At 38.0% G+C, this 13801-nt stretch overlaps 1 non-coding gene across 1 annotated transcript; it reads right to left on the reverse strand.

Moving 5' to 3' along the window:
* Positions 1-10751: 10751 nt before the first annotated feature.
* LOC111725746 lies at positions 10752-10862 on the reverse strand. The gene has a single exon (XR_002773735.1). It is a non-coding gene; the product is annotated as a U6 spliceosomal RNA (small nuclear RNA).
* Between the last annotated feature and the right edge of the window lie 2939 nt (positions 10863-13801).

Below are 13801 nucleotides of genomic sequence, written 5' to 3' on the forward strand. Positions count from 1 at the left end.
AATAGCATCTAAAGCCTATCACAGGGGACATCTTTCCCTGAGACAGATGACCTCACTCTTCTGTGTAGTGATTATTTATTCATCAATATTACCCAGTGCCTGCTATGTACCACATACCACTCTCTTGCTAGAGCAATGAATTAGACCTCAAGTTGGGAACCTTCTTCTCTAAAGAGCTAGATAATAACAAATATTTTAGGCATTGTGGGACAGTGTTGGTCTCAACAACTCAACTCTGCTGTTGTACTACTTGCCCAAATAGATGTCAATAAATGGGCACTGATGTATTCCAATAAAACTTTATTTACAAAACAGACAGTAGGTCATATTTAGCTCACTGGCAGTAGTTTGCCAACCTCTAAATTACACAGGCAAAGTTCTTGTTTTGGTAGAACTTGCTTTCAGGTGAAGAGAAAAAAAAATACTCCTAAATAAGTAACATTTTGAATAAGAATAAGTGCTAGAAGGGAAATCAAACAGGCAATATGATAGACAGTGACTTGGAAACAAGGTCTACACTTTTTCCACATTTACAGGGAGGGCCTCTCTGAATACAAGAAGGGGCTAGCCAGGAAAAGTGCTGGGAAGAGCAGGCTCCTGGCTGACTTTCCAGCATTGACTTGAGCTAGCCTGCCCAAATTGCCTGGAGATGTTCTGTGGGAGTAAGATCTAGGGAGATGCAGTCACAGATGGCTTGCCTTTAGCCAATGAGGGGCAGTTGGCTCTGGTGGTGGAGCCAGCATCCCCTGGTTAGCTGGAGTCAGGCACTGCTGGGGGAGAAAGCAAGCCCTAGGATCAACAGCAGGTTGTCAGCTGTGGCACTAGCTTCGTTTTGTCATTGCCTGGAGGGGTTTCAGGGGTTCTGCAGAGTAACGTTGTGGTGCAGAGGGTTTCATCTCCATCTAGCCTCCTATCACAGAGGTGAAGCAGCACCTTCTCTCCAAGTTATTCCTCCCTACAATCCCAAGAACTTCATCTTTGCTCTGCAGACCCCTACCTGCACAGAACTAAGGGAGGTGAGAGTTTGCCAGTCATATCTCCACTGGAATCCCCAATCCTTTCCTGTCCTGCGGACAATGGTTGCCTAAGGGCAAAGGGATTTTAAGCCCTTCTTTTCCTCTATTTTTTAAAGTTGAATCTGAGGCCTTGGCTCCCCTCTTCCTCTTTTCTAGACCCACCAGGCTCTCTCAGTCCTTCAGAGCCTTCTCCTAAGCAGAAGGCAGCTGTGCCCCTAAGCTCTGCCTCCCATGCCTCACCACTCCTTCCTAAGAGAGGAGAGAATACAAGACAGAGGAGGAGAGACATGAAACTGACATTCAAAGTGCCAGACACTGTGTATTCTGCATGTGTCACCGCACTTAATCTCAACAACCTCCTCACAAGATGAGGAGTGTTCCCATTTATATCAGGCTAAGAAACTTTTTCATAACTTGCAAAAAGTTGCATAACTGTTAAGCACAGAACTAGTTTGAATTGAGTTCTCACCAAATTCTGGGCTTTTTCAACTCTGGACAATACTGATTGTGTGCTACATATTATATGTATATGTTAATAATGCCATTTAATCAGTGAATCTTACTAATTTCTCTAAAACACAACAGTTGGGGAGAGCAATGTCTCCTGTTTATGTTACACAAACACACACACATGAACATCCACACCCACATACCATTAACTATCATAAAACATTTAAAAATTCATCTACTGCTACTTGTATGTTGCTTTGTTCTCTAATAGTCTCATGAATATATATGTCTGTGATTTGACTTGGCATTTCTTATTTACGATCTTAGATAAAAGGAGTAGGTAACCATTAACTTCTCATTAGATAAATGACTAGCAAAATTTTAATCAGTTTGCAGATACAAAAAATGAAGATAGATTTCAAATAATGGTTCTTTTTTTACATAAGTAAGACTATTACTTTTGTTCCTGGTAAGTTGAAAGTATATTTTAACTGAGTTGTACAACTTAGTTTTATTGGATGATTTGATTTAGAGGAAAATATTTCATCCCTTTGACAGAGACAAATAAAATCTCTACGAAAGACAATTTGTAGCCTCACTCTCCTTGTAAGATGTGTCATAAAAGCTAATAAGTGGTTGAGATACTTCTCTGGTAGCATTTTCCATTAGAAAGGTGCCAAATGCAGTGGTTAAGAGGTTCAGAAGTCAATGTCTGGGTTTGATTTTTGGCACCTTGTACACTTTACTTATTACATCATACATTTTATTATGCATAGCTCATTACTGGCTATGTAACCCCAGGAAAGTGCTGTTTCTGTGCCTGTAAAATAGTACATAGATTTCATAGGGTTGGTGTGGTAATTAGCTGAGATGATGCTATAGAACTGTGTAGAACAAAGCTGCAGAATGATGCCTGGCATTTGGTGACCCCTCAGTACAGGGATGGGGTTTGTACTTCCAAGAAATGTTCTAAGGCTGTGGTCCCTAGCTTCTGGGCTGCATACCAGTACCCATCCTCAGTACCAGTCCATGGCCTGTTAAGAACTGGCCACCCAGTAGGAGGTGAGTGGCAGCGAGCCAGTGAAGCTTCTGGCTGCTCCCCATCACTGGCATCACTGCCTGAGCTCTGCCCCCTTGTCATATAAGTAGCAGCATTAGCAGCCTGAACCCTACTGTAAACTGCATATGCAAAGGGTTCTAGGTTGTATGCTCCTTATGAGAGTCTAATGCCTGCCCAACTCATCCATGGAAAAATTGTCTTCCATAAAACTGGTCCCTGATGTCCAGAAGGTTGGGGACCAGCATTCTAGGGGAACACTAGAAAGAAGAATGTTAAGATAAGTGCTTGGCAATGGGATTGTGACTGAAATGTTCTGTCATGCTCACAGGCTGTATGACTTCCCATATAGGGCAAACTCTCTGAAGAAGTTACCAACTTAACATGAATGAGAAATGTTTTGTGTGCAAACCAATGAATGCCCCTAGGAAAATGTTCTATAGAACACTGGGAATTATGGCCTAATGCATTTCTATCTTCTCCAAGAACTAAAGTTGTGTGCAAAATGCTGGACTCACTTGAATGGTGCCTAAAAGGCATTTTTGCTGCCAAAGAACAAGTAGAAAATATGCTATGACTGGAAATGTCTGAAGTTTGTAGAAGGCATGGCAAAAGAGCAAGTAATGCTATTTTAATATGACATTTCCACATTTCATGGCCAGAGCTAATCCGTAGTATTTAAACCTCCCAGTTTTTTCAGGGTACCATGTGTTCCCAAGCACAGGTGGGAAAAACTGAGTCCTCTCATAACTTCTCTGTAATGACACTAACAATTCAGATTTCATTGAACTTGAAGAGAGAAATTGATATTCTACTTACATCAGAGGTCATTGACAGTTTCCAGGAGGCAGGGCACTGTAGAGCTGTGTGTTTTGTTATTTAATAAAGGAAAATACTCTCTGATAGCACATTGGAGGCCACAGTGCAGTAACTGGGAGCTCTTGATGAACATCAGCCTCTCAATCTTCTTTTGGAGAACCATGAATAGACCTTGGGGATTATAGTGAACTTCTCGAAATGTATGTAAAACTGTACATACCCCGACAAGGCAGAGGTGCCAACTGAGACAGGTAGGTACCCAAAATTTATTCCAGCCTCTCCCATGTCTAGAGGGGGAGATCAAATTCTGTCCTGAAAAATTATTTAAAATCTCGTTCGTGGCCAATCACTTGTGTCGTTTCCCTTAGTTACATGAACGTGGGCCAAGGTAGGAAAGTGAGAAAGGTACAATAGAAACTTTAAGAACTTTCACATCTGTCATTTAGTGAGATTTTATTCATGCAAAGCTAGTCCCAGGGAAGCAAATGAAGTTGGTTGCCCACCCAATAGTCATTTCTCAATATTAGTCAAGGTTCTTAGTTGCAAGCAACAGAAGCCAATTCTAGCAGACCAAGCAGGAAAGAGCTTATTAAAAAGACATTCGGTAGCTCACAGAACCATGGAAAATCCTGGAGAACCAAGATCAAGACTAAGCCACCAGAAAATGTCTTAAAAATTATGACATAAAAAATCTGAAAAATGTTAAAAGTATATTTGTGTTGTTTTGTAAAATTAACTTTAAAATCATGTAAATACATTACATAATCATAAAACGGAGTATACATTAAAAAAATCTCTAAAAAGTGAAAGCAAAATGAAACAAAGGACCACAATAGTATATCTAATTGGTGGCATAACCACACAAAAGAGGAATTGTTTTGAAGAGCTTTAAGCAACATTAATTTGACTACATATGATTAGTGTATGCACACTAAAGACAATCACCCCCCAATTATAAACTGCTTTCAGTAATCATGTCTTTGGTGTAGTGTTGGTACTTTTTTGTGTGTTTTTTCTTCAGATGGTTATTGATTAAAAGGATAATTATGTTGAAGAAATGAGATTTTGGTTGTAGAAAGAGCATGTAAAAATATGCGACAGACCCTCAACAAATCCATAAAAATGTAAAAAAGTGTGTAATTGAAAAAGTTAAGTATAATATCGCTACTTGTAATTTTGATTTGGAAATGCCATTATAAACAATGGGTTATTTTAAGTACTTATATTTTTAAAATTGACCTTGGGTTGATATGGAGGTACATATGATTAGGTTACATTCTTTGGATTTGTAAGGTAAATCCGAGTTGTAGTTGCATCCTTTACCCAAGAAGTGCACCATATACTTGCACATTGTACCTTTATGTAATATTTTAATTACCAAAAAGGACCATGAGCGCTCCTGGAACCCAGATTAATATTTCTGAATACTATTTCCAAAGGAATCAGCTCTTCTTAGAGAAATGACTGATTCCTGGTCTGGAGCAAGAAGTGAGCCTGAGACATCCTGTACATCAGAAATTGAAGGAGCTATTCAAGGTTATTGTTGTTGTATCTAAAGGACCCAGGAATCACCTTGAAAACACTCCTGGTGGACAAAGATGGAACAAGTTAACCACTGACACCAATAATGTCTGTAATGGAGTGAAACAAGTATATTTAAGCAAATCAAGTATATTTAAAACCATGAGTTCATAATGATACAAAAGCATAACCATAGGGCAACCCCTGGAAGATGCTCAGTGAACAGCCATAATTTTGAAAACTTGTAAATAATGGAACAACAAAGTCAGGTATTTATCCTGTCTTTATTAATAAAATATGTAGATATATCTTAGGCTGGTCATATAGTTGATGAGAAATTTTTTTATTGGAATATTTGGCTAATATATGAAAAGGAACAGTAGAATTAGACTACTATTAGATCAGCACTATTACTAAGCTATTTAGCATTTCTATACCCATACTGATTTTTTGTAAAAGTTCTGTGTATCCACCACGGTCTGAGTGAATTACAGTTGTCTGCCTCCAGTGCGTTTCTATTTCTGCTTGAATCATCTGCTTCTTCTATGATTGCTGTTGTTATATCAGTTGGTTCGTAAGTGTTCAGACTATATTTAGTGTGCAGTGCACCCTATAGCATCATAAACTGTCCTGCCCGTGCTGCTTAATTATTTGGGCCAGCTTTCAACCTCACTGATGTTAAGGTTCATGCATCTGCTGGCCCTTTGATAACGTTCATCTGGTATACTTTTGATCACCCTGTCATTTTGAACTGTTACGCATCATTTTGTTTTAAAATGATCCAATACAAAAATTTCAATTTGTTTGCTTCTTTGCGTTTATTAACAAAAGTCACTTACATCATTCCAAAATTTATTCAAGCACACAATAGGCAATGGCCCCAACGAGGGATCACTTGGTACCTGGATCAAAGGCAAGCTGCAGGGAGCACTGTCCGCTTTGGTCCTGTCCTTTCAGCATTTCAATCTCTTCTTCTCTCCTATCTCACTCATGCCCATGAGAGTTACAAAATATGCAGAAATAAGATCACCTCAGGAGAGTTCGGGATGCATTGGGAAACAAACAGGAAGTGAACTGTTTGTTGCCACCCGGAGGGTATCAATCTACTCATTAGACCTGTCTGTCGCATCCTCAGTCTGTTCATCCCTAGGTCCTGGCAAAGTCTCAGCCGAAAGAAAAAGGCAAGGAAGTCGCTCCCAGCACGGCACTGCATGGCACTGCATGGCACAGGGGGAGATCAGTGCTGACCCAAACAATGGACAGAACTCCGCGGTAATAAACCAGCCTCTCCTCAAGTCGGAAGGGAGAAGGGGAAAGAAGGCTTTCAGGCAAACACACAGGCACAATTTATAAACAGTTTGGCTAAAATGTCTCCGAAAAACTCTAACAAGTAAACCCTGCTCTCATTTCTAAAGCTTTGGAAAATTTTAAATTGATACTAGGTGACAAGCAGAGGTATAATTTGATTAAAACCCAGCCCCAAGTGTGGAAATTTCATCAATGTCTGGTTCATAGAGTATCTGATATGTGGTTTAATATAAAAACAGGATAGGATTGGAGACTTCTGAAAAGACAAACAAAATAAAACTTATCCATGAGCCAGTCATTTAGAAATCTATGCTTCCAGAATACCTCTTTTGTTCCTGGAAAATGTGGTATCATAGCTTGGGTAGGGATGAGTAGTATGCTCCACAGCCAGGAACCGGGGCCACGTTGGTTATCAGAAGTTAGCATCAGGACAGGAAATAAAAGGATTGGGGCCTAAAGAATTAGTATGGTTTGGACACAAGGTCCTAAATTTAGCTTTTCTTTGTCTTCATGAATCTAATGTTACTTACTCTAATGGGCCAAAAAGTACTTCTTCCAAAGCTATCATCTTACTCTAGAAAACAAAACTTTCTCTTAGTTTTGTTCTCTTTTTTATCTTGAATATAAGCCAAAGTCTCATTTCTGAAAAGAAATGTGTTTGGGAGGTTTGCAGGGAGAGATGATGGTTACTTTCACTGTAATTTATCTAACATTTTGCAGCTACAAACATTCTGGGCAGTGGCTAGGGATTCAAGACCCCAGTATCTGCACTTAGAGTGGCTTGTATGCATGTATTTGTAAACAGACACACTTGTACCCCGAGGTGTATGTTTTTATCCTATTTTATAGAATGAAGGAAACAAGAAATAAAAATAGCCAGCAAAAGAGTCTCACTAACTGGGCATACTAATATGATAAGTTCAGAAAAGATTTGACAATATATACTATCTAAAAATTACCACTCTAGACCCACCTAGTTAGTAGGCACAGGAGCTTAGGGCCATAAAGAACAATAGATTTGAAGACACCCAGGAAGATCAGTCTCAAGATTAAGTTATTTGTCAAAGATTCATTTCCAGAGAAGTTAGATTTCTAAGGAGAACTTGACATCATATACTGAAGGTTATCCAGGGAAAAACAAAAACAAAAACCAACACTCTGGTTATTTAATGTTCCAGAACAGTCTCACTGAAACCCTTATCTCTCAGAGAAAATCCAGAAATGTGGGTCATTATGAGAGTTTTGAGATACACAAAAATCCCGAAACAACATCTGTGTGGATGGAAACAAATGAAGCCCTCCCAGCAACACTGATGAGCCAAGGAAGATGAAACTTGCACAGGTGAATCAGAAAGGACGCTGTCGACTGTGTTTCTTGGAAGTGAGATAATGGACCACATCACAGATGGTCTCAAAACTTTCATAGTGACCCTTGTATCAGTTTTGTGGTTGCAGCCTAAGGTAGGGCTTTCCATTTATATCCTCTCACCTTGGTCAAACTTTGTGTTCGATGCTATAACAACAACATGGCACTTCCAAGAATGAAGCAAGAGGAAACTGGTGGGGATAGAGATGCACCTGAGCCCTCAAACAGCTCTGCATCATGTTCATAGAACCACCGGGTAGACTGGGCTTACCAGCATCACAGTGGGACAGGTTGAGAAAAGATTAAAAACCAAAAAGAGGCATAAGCATAGCAGTGCAATGAATAAAAGGATTTCCAAAGACAGTCAAAGAAGTAACACTATTTTTGGACACCCCAACTTAACACAACTGACATCTTCTAAAAATTTCCCCCTCCAGTTCTAAATTATCAGCAGAGAGTCTACCAAGTACCCCTACGCTTGGTCCAGTGCTAAAAAGTTGGGGAGAGAGGGAATGAAGAAAGGCAGTAGAAGCAGTTGCACCCACTAAACAGTAGTTTCCTTCCTTTTATATCTTTGTTGAGTTAGATGGTACAGGATATGAAATTCACTTAAGTGTACAGTGAGTTTTAGTATTTCTAGAGTATTTCCAGAGATTTTGAACTATCACCACAATTTAATTTTAGAATATGTATATTACCCCAAAAAGAAAGTGCATGCACATTAGTAGTCAGTCTCCATTCCTCCCTACCTATCATCCCATCACCTCCCTAGGCAAACACTAATTACCTTCTCTTTGGATTTACTTGTTCTGGGTATTTCTTATGAATGACATTGTACAGTACATTTATCTGTCTTCTCTCTTTTACCATAATGTTCTCAAGGTTCGTCTGTATTATACCATGGATAAATACTTGATTCTTGTCCATAATGTTCTCAAGGTTCATCTGTATTATGCCATGGATAAATACTTGATTTTTTCTGTGACACAGTATCCCATTGTATTAACATGCCCTATTTTGTTTATTATTCATCCATTGATAGCTATTATGAATAATGCTGCTATAAATATTCATGTTCGAGTTTTTACGAAGACATGTATTTTCATTTCTTTTAGGCATATACATAGGAATGGAATTGCTGGGTAATATAATAACTTTATATTTAAACTTTTGAGGAAATGTCAGAAAGTTTTCTGTATCAGCTGAAGCATTTTGCATTCCCAGCAGCAGGCAGTGCAGGTTCCAATTTCGCTGGGTCCTTGCCAATACTTGCTATTATCTGTTCTTTTTGATTATAGCCATCTGAGTGGGTGTGAAGTGGCATCACAGTTTCAATTTGCATTTCCTTTACGGATAATGATATTTACCATCTTTATATGTGTCTATTATGCATTTGCATATCTTTTAGGGAGAAATGCCTATTTAAATTCTTTGCCCTTTTATGGGTTACCTTTACTTTTGAATTGTAGGTGTTATTTATATATTCTGGATTCTAGACGAGAAGTAGAGAAACTTTTCATGTTGGAAGATTGCATTAATTTAGCTGTAATCAAATAAGGCCACATTTAAGAAACTTCAGTTAGATATATTTAAAAATGTACATTATTTTTAAAGGTACATAATTTTGTATTAATAAAGATCTAGCTACTGTGTACTTAACAATTTCAAAACATGAAAACTATTTGTTAATTTTATTTATTTACTTTTGTTTTTTGGGACAGAGTCTTACTTTGTCACCTTCAGTAGAGTACCACGTCATCATAGCTAACAGCAACCTCCATCTCCTGGGGTCAAGTGATCCTCTTGCCTCAGCCTCCTGAATAGCTTGGATTACAGGCACCCACCACAATGCCTGGCTATTTTTTTAGAGACAGGGTCTCAGTCTTGCTCAGGCTGTTCTTGAACTCCTGAGCTCAGGCAATCCACCTGCCTCAGCTTCCCAGAGTGCTAAGATTACAGGTGTTGAGTCACTGTGTTCAGACTCATTTGTTAATTTTAAAGTTAACTAGCCTTTTAATGACATTGTTGTATTTGCTTTTTTGTTGGAAAGTATTTGAATATTTAATAGCATGGAAGTCTGTGGTTCCAGCTGATCCTCTAGAAAGTTATGAGTCATTTGTGACCTTAAGGACTTCTTGATTGGGGTTAGGTAGGAGAATATAGATTCATAGCAATGAGTGGTTGGAAAGCAAGAAAGAATTTTTTAGGCATGTTGCTGAAGGTGTGGATATTCTACTGCATTTTCCCATATTTCAATTGGATCTTTCTTAGTTTCAGGCAATGACTTTGAAAATGACTTAACCATGTCATCCACTGAGAGTTCAATCAGTTGTATCTGCAGATCTGTAAGTATCTTGGTGATATCAACTAGGAAAGGCTGAAATGCTAATTTGAGTATAATGTTATGATTGTCAAAGTCCAAAAAACTTCCATTGTATTCTTCAACTAATAGGTCTATAACAGCTATGCATATTGTACAAATAATTTGCATAATCATCTTATTCATCAGGGACTTTTGCTTATTGGGGAAAATGCTCATATACAATTTCCTTTTGAAGAAGTGTTTTGAAAAGATAGCTTTTTTTTTTCTTTTTAATGCTTGGATATTTTTCCACGTATCATGTATAGACTTAGTTTTACCTTGAAAGAAATGTTCAAGTCATTTTGATTTGACGTGATATCACACAGAAATGCTGCATTCCTATAGAAATCTTCTTTTGATAATTCACAATGATAATATGTTCTTCATAAAATTTATCTGTTCTCAGAGAGATAAAATTTTGACTAACAGCTGTTAGCAGCTGACACAATTTTTGTTTCTTCGACTAGATAATTTTAAATGTTTTGTCTTCAAGCTCACTAATTTTTTGGAGTTTGTTTTACTTGCTTTTTTGCTCTTTTTAAATTTCAGATCAATATGAGGGTACAAACAGCTAGGTTACAATGTTTATATTTGTTAGGTAGAGTCCCTCTTGTAGTTGTGTCCCACACCCAGGGAGTGTGGCATTACTTTTACATTGTACCCATTAAGTGGGAGCACACAAATCCCCCTCCCTCCTTCTTCCTCCTTCTCCCTCACCCCAACTTGAATTAAGTTGAGTTTCTCTCTTATGTGTATGTGTATTAGTTTGTCTACTGGCTTTATATTAGTATGGAGTACATTGGATACTTGCTTTTCCATTCTTGTGATATTTTACTAAGAAGAATGTGTTTCAAAAATATGGAATGCTTCATGAATTTGTGTGTCTTCTTTGCACAGGGGTCATGCTAATCTTCTCTGTATTGTTCTGACCTTAGCATATGCATTGCTGAAGTGAGCACAAGCTCACTGATTCTTTCTGCAGCTTGATTGATCCTGCTATTAAACTTTCCATTACATTTTCCAGGTCAGCCATTGTGTTCTTCATCCCGAGGATTTCTATTTTTTTAATTATTATTTTTATTTCTTTGTCAAATTTATCATTTTAAGGTATTGTTTTTCAAATTTTATTTAATTTTTCTGAATTTCTGTAGGAAGATTATTCTGACTTCTTTGTTATTTTATAGATTTGCCTTTCTTTGGGGTCATCATCGGGTCTTTGTTAGTTTCTCTTGGAGGTGGCATGATTTCCTGAATCTCTGGAGTCTTTGCGTCCTTGCCTTGGTATCCGCATATTTGAGGAGACATCTACCTTCTCCCAATTTTACAGATGTTTTTCATTGATTCTGGATGGGCCAGCTGGTGGTGACCAGGGGAAGGAAGGGCTTGCTTTTAGGTTCTCTAGGTGGTTGGGTTAGTACTTCTTCTCTGAGTTCAGATGGGATAGCTAATTGAGCTCTGCATAAAGACTAAGCTGCTGGATGAGCGCTGCAGTCACTTCAGATCAGGCCAGGACACAGGTTGTATTCCCTGGGTAGTTGGTGCCACTATTTGAGTTCAGTAGTTGGACATGGTTGCTGGGGTATCCCAAGGTTAGGTGGAGTCACTGGTTAAGATGGACAGGGCCACCTGCTTTGTTCAGTGGACAGTCATGCTTTGATTTTCTATCTATGCAGGGCCTTGAGGTAGACTTTAAGCTGAGTCTGGCACTGTGTAAAGTACTGAATATGGTGCAACTAGATTTTGCTTTTTGCTGAAATTTGCTTTGTCAGTAGTTTCCTTACCTAGATAGTACCCCAGGATAGAATGAAGCTGGTCCTAGAGACTATCTGTCTAAGGAGTCAAGCCAGATAGAAATTTCCTACCATTTTTGGAACAACCAGCACAGCTTTGTGTGTGGGCTACACTATAGCTGGTACCGCTCTTGGCAAGTACAAAGAACTGCCACCAAGATTTATGTGCTCAGCCTCCTTGTTTTGTTTCTACTTGACCTTAGGTGGTCTAGCCATGCTGTTTTCCCTTGTCTTCCCTTTAGGAGAGACAGGAGTAGACTTCCTGGGAGGTATGTCAGAATGCCAGGAAAACAGGGCATCCTCTCTGGCTCTCTTTTCCCTCTATAGAAAGTGTGGTCTCTGGGAAACCCTCACTGTGTGGTGCTGTGAAGATTTAGGGAGGGGAGGAGGGACTACACAGTCAAAGGAGACCATTTCTCCTAACTTGTCCTGCTGCTCATGCAGGTGACTCGAACTTACTTGCAATGTTGGGATTTTCAACAAGGTTTTCTTGTTTGTGGATATTTGTTAGTTAAACTTCCTGTAGAGGGTAGTGAAGTTAAGCACCTCTTATTCTACCATCTTGAGGACCAAATACATTATTATTCTCTTTCATTATACCTTTAAATATTTTCCTCCATCAATTTTGTTTTCTTATTCAGGAACTTTTTATGTGTATCTTGGATCTCTTTCTACTTCTGTTTCTACCATTGTTATCCTAATGCTTCAAAATACTTTACTTTCATTAACTTTGTTTGCTTTACTCATATTTATTATTTTGTCTCTACTATAATTTCTGTGGTTTATTCTTTGTGTTCTTTTTAATACTGTTTTCATTTTTGTGATGATCTACGTTTCCTTGACTTCTTTCTTGTACTCTTATATCTTATATTTCATTTCTTCTAGTTTTCTTACAATCTCCTGACTAAAATCTTCTGTTTGTGGTCTTATTTACAAAGCAATTACTTTAATTAAAATTCATGGAGAAATGTATGGCCACAGTTTTTACCTAGTCCATGATAAGTGTTCTTTACTTATTTTTTTCTCTTTCTTACTTCTTTTTTAAAAAGTAAGTATATTTTAATAATCATGAACTGCTTTTTTTATTGCTCACTATCAAAAGAGGTTATTTTCTCCAGGGACTGGCTATTTGCAGGAAGATAGTACATATAAAAGAGCTGTAGGTGATATTCCAGATAGGCTGGGGTTTGGGACATTGAGTACATAAGGTGATGTCGCTTTTGTTTACCTTTGTACAAGGGAGAAAGGCATCTTGATCAACATAAAGGCAGTTCTTTTCTCCACTGCCCATTATGTAGTCTGGTTCCTAAAAACATGGTTATCTGTGTGAATTTAGCATCTTGCCCTGCCTCCTGTGCTTCTCACAACCAAAAAAGGTCCAGTAATGTCCCTTACAACAGCTTTTGCACTTTAGTGGTGGCCTTTCATTTTCAAGAAATGTAACTCCCAGGTTCCTTCTGATAAATGGAGATACTGAGTTTTCTTGCCCCTAGGTTATCTTTGTGTAGTGTCTTTCCCCTACTTCTTCCCTTAGAATTCTTGATCTCCCTGGTCAACTTCCACTATTTTCAACAGCCCTTTCACCAGTTTTAGAGTCTGAAAAATTTAGTTTCTCCTAGTTTCATAAAAAAGTGTGGTTTATTTTATTGTCCACTTTCCTTTAAGCTCTGAGGTTATTGCTGGGAACAACAACAACAACAAAAAAGACTTTTGAATTAATGCTAGGCATATGCACTGGAAGTTTACTAATACCATTTAACATGTTGTATCAACATTGTGTTTGAAGTCATTCTTCTCCTTGAGCTGCAGTATTCAGCTACTAGCCAGTTTACCTCACTGAACTTTATTTATTCATTTGGTGTTATTAAACACTTACCTATGAAGTGTTAGGTCTTCTCTTGGTAAAATGAGGTTTTGAATTTCAAGAAATAGTGTTTTGCCATTATTTGTTATATCTACTTATCATTTTATTTTACTTCATTTATTTTACTATCATTTATTTTACTTTTTCTACACCATTAAGTAATTTAATTTTTTAATCTACATCAGTCTGTAAAAACATTAGCTCTAGAAATTAGGAAAGAAAAGAATATGAAGATGAACCTATAAAGA

The sequence above is a fragment of the Otolemur garnettii genome, unplaced genomic scaffold (assembly GCF_000181295.1).
Source record: "Otolemur garnettii isolate 467f Iridium unplaced genomic scaffold, OtoGar3 scaffold00002, whole genome shotgun sequence".
Taxonomy (NCBI): domain Eukaryota; kingdom Metazoa; phylum Chordata; class Mammalia; order Primates; family Galagidae; genus Otolemur; species Otolemur garnettii.